Below are 4,112 nucleotides of genomic sequence, written 5' to 3' on the forward strand. Positions count from 1 at the left end.
TTTATCCCCCTCCTCCTAGCTTGCTTATGATGATTTCTGACCCTCCAAGGTTGAGTAGAATAGGAAAGGGTTTGAGACAGTGGGGGTAGGAGAGTTCTTTCTTGCCTGGCAGGTTGGTAAGAGGGCGGCACTGTCTGGGACTGGCAGGTGCTTAAAGCTGATTCTTGAGTACTTTCATAGATTCTTCTGAGATCCCTTATTCTCCCGCAGTCATTGCTGAAGTCCACTCAACTGTAGTTCCTTATTGCAAATGAGGCCTTCTTTCTATAATTTATGTCTTCCATAGATCCCTGGGCATGCAGCAATAACTTCAGCTCAGCGGAGGATGGAATGGGTAAATTAGGGATTAAGAGCTACAAACTTCCACTTATAAAATAGATAAGTCACAGGGATGAAGAGTACAGCATAGGGAATATCATCAATAATACTGTAATAACTTTGTATGGTGACAGATGGTAACTACACTTACCCCAGTGGGCATCTTATAATGTATATAATTGTTGCATCACTACGTTGTACACCTGAGACTAATAGAATATTGTATGTTAACTATATTTCAACAAAAAAAAGATTGAAACTACAAAAAATAAATTCAAAACAATTTTAAAAATAGCTTCAGCTTCTCGATATTGAGGCCTGCTCACACTTGTAGGTGGCCAGACTGTACGGGATTAACTCAGCTCCACGCTGGCTTTCTTTCTAGCATGGCTTACAGCCAGTCCACTGGAACCACTTACATAGCCTTGCCCTGAAAAACTCAGGAACCAGCACCCCAGCCTCACTTCCTACTCTCTCACCCCCCGGCAGCTGTGTTTGCCAGGCAAAGATGAGGCACTAGGCCACAGTAGGCTGTCCACTGGGGAGCAAGAAGCTCCATACTGGACAATAGAAAAGGTCTGATATGTCCAACAGAAAATGTCTAGATTAGGCATTTATATGCACAAAATGATACTGCTTAATACCTGAAGGTGACAAAAGCTGGAACTTTCTTGACCCAGGAGCAGAAAAGAAAAATAGAATAATAGGTTGTTGTGGACACAGTTTCCACAACTACTTTGCTATTTTGACTGTTCATGCATTTTTTTAAAGATTTTATTTATTTATTTGAGAGAGAGAATGAGAGAGAGAGAGAGAGAGAGCACAGGAGGGGGGAGCAGGAGAGGGAGAAGCAGACTCCCTGCTGAGCAAGGAGCCCCATGTGGGACTCGATCCCCAGACTCCAGGATCATGACCTGAGCCAAAGGCAGTCGCTTAACCAACTGAGCCACCCAGGCGCCCTGCATTTTTTTTTTTTTAAAGATTCTATTCATTTGTTTGAGAAAGAGAGAGAGAGCAAGTGAGCATGAGTGGGGTGAGGGACAGAGGGAAAGGGAGAAACAGACTCCCCGGTGAGTGAGGAGCCAAACAAGGGGCTAGATCCCAGGACCCTGAGATCATGACCTGAGCCGAAATCAGGAGTTGGATGCTTAATCAGCTGAGCTACCCAGGCACCCCCATTGCATATATTTCAAAGGATTGTGCTATGGGAAAAATAGCTACTTCTTGATTTAACAGATCTAGACAGAACAGACAATAATAACCCCACTTAATACATGGACAAACTAAGGCTGAGTGGGATCACCTACCCTATTAAAGGGCAGCCCTAGATCAGAGCCCCAGGTTCCTGACTTCTTTTTTGTTCTCTGTTTTCATTCTGTAACTCATCCGGTCATAAAATTACTGACTCACAGAATTTTAGTACAGCAAAGACCATCAGAAATCCTGCAGAACAGAACAAAAGCCCACAAAGGCGGGACATCAGCACACCACTGTATGCTCAGTGCTGAAGTCAAGTCCTATCCCAGAGTTGGCGTTTAATAGATGTGGTAGGATGAATGAATGGTGTAGCTGTTTATAAGTGAGCAAACAAAGCTCCAGAAATGTTAAGTGATTCACCAAAAGTCATTTATCATATTTAATAGATTACAAGACATATACCGACTTCCACATTTAACATTTCTTAAATGGGGATACATCTTACAATCAGTGGCATGTCATCATTTTTAAATTTAAATTCAATTAATTAACATATAGTCTATTAATTTTATTTTTTTACTTTAAAAATTTTTATTGTTATATTTGTATTATTAATTTTAAAGGTAATTTAGTGATTTATCAATTTCATATAACACCTAGGGCTCATTACATCCTGTGCCCTCCTTAGTGCCCATCCCCCAGTTACCCCATCCCCCCACCCACCTCCCTTCCAGCAACTCTCAGTTTGTTTCCTATGGTTAAGAGTTTCTTACAGTTTGTCTCCCTCTCTGTTTTTGTCTTTTTTTTTCCTTCCCTTCCCCTATGTTCATCTGTTTTATTTCTTAAATTCCACATATGAGTGAAATCATATGATATTTGTCTTTCTCTGACTGACTTATTTCACTTAGCATAATACCCCCTAGTTCCATCCTTGTCATTGCAAATGGTAAGATTTCATTCTTTTTGATGGCCGAGTAATATTCCATTGTGTGTGTGTGTGTGTGTGTGTGTGTGTGTGTGTGTGTGTGTGTGTGTATCTATCTATCTATCTATCTATCTATCTATCTATCTATCTATCTATCTCACATCTTCTTTATCCATTCATCTGTCGATGGACATCTGTGCTCTTTTCATAGTGTGGCTATTGTGGACGTTGCTGCTATAAACATTGAGGAGCATGTGGCCCTTGGAATCACTATGTTTGTATCCTTTGGTTAAATACCTAGTAGTGCAATTGCTGGGTCATAGGGTAGGTCTATTTTTAACGTCTTGAGGAACCTCCATACTGTTTTCCAGAGTGGCTGTACCAGCTTGCATTCCCACCAATAGTGTAGGAGGGTTCCGTTCTCCACATCCTCGCCAACATGTGTTGTTTCCTGACTTGTTAATTTTAGCCTTTCTGACTGGTGTGAGGTGTTATCTCATTGTGGTTTTGATTTGTATTTCCCTCATGGCAAATGCTGTGGAGCATTTTTTCATGTGTCTGTTAGTCATTTGTATGTCTTCTTTGGAGAAGTGTCTGTTCATGTCTTCTGCCCATTTCTTGACTGGATTATTTGTTTTCTGTGTGTTGAATTTGAGGAGTTCTTTATAGATCTTGGATACCAGCCCTTTATATGTTATGTCATTTGCAAATATCTTCTCCCATTCCATGGGTTGCCTTGTAGTTCCCTTGTCATGCAGAAGCTTTGTATCTTGATGAAGTCCCAATAGCTCATTTTTGCTTTTGTTTCCCTTGCCTTTAGAAACGTGTCTTGGAAAAAGGTGATGTGGCCAAGGTTGAAGAGGTTACTGCCTGTGTTCTCCTCTAGGATTTTGATGGATTGCTGCCTTACATTTAGATCTTTCATCCATTTTGAGTTTATATTTGTGTATGGTGTAAGGGAATGGTCCAGTTTCATTCTTCTGAATGTGGCTGTCCAATGTTCCCAGCATAATTTATTGAAAAGACTGTCTTTTTTCCCTTGGATGTTCTTTCCTGCTTTGTCAAAGATTAGTTGACCATAGAGTTGAGGGTCCATTTCTGGGGTCTCTATTCTGTTCCATTGATTTACGTGTCTGTTTTTGTGCTGATACTATGCTGTCTTGATGATTACAGCTTTGTAATATAGCTTGAAGTCAGGCATTGTGATACCCCCAGCTTTGGTTTTCTTTTTCAACATTCCCCTGGCGATTTGGGGTCTTTTTGGGTTCCATAAAATTTTAAGATTGTTTGTTCCAGCTGTGAGAAAAATGTTGATGTGTATTTTGATAGGGATTTCTTTGAATAGAGCATAGATTGCTCTGGGCAGCATAGACATTTCACAATGTTTATTTTCTACTCCATTAGCATGGAATTTTTTTCCATCTCTTTCTGACTTCCTCAATTTTTTCTTTTCTTTTCTTTTCCTTTTCTTTTTTCTTTTCTTTTCTTTTCTTTTCTTTCTTTCTTTCTTTCTTTCTTTCTTTCTTTCTTTCTTTCTTTCTTTCTTTCTTTCTTTTTTCTTTCTTTCTTCCTTCCTTCCTTCCTTCCTTCCTTCCTTCCTTCCTTCCTTCCTTCCTTTCTTTTTCTTTCTTTCTTTCTTTCTTTCTTTCTTTCTTTCTTTCTTTCTTTCTTT

Source organism: Callorhinus ursinus, unplaced genomic scaffold (assembly GCF_003265705.2).
Source record: "Callorhinus ursinus isolate GAN/ISIS: 27379988/994484 unplaced genomic scaffold, GSC_fseal_2.0 scaffold26, whole genome shotgun sequence".
In the NCBI taxonomy this organism is placed as follows: Eukaryota; Metazoa; Chordata; class Mammalia; order Carnivora; family Otariidae; genus Callorhinus; species Callorhinus ursinus.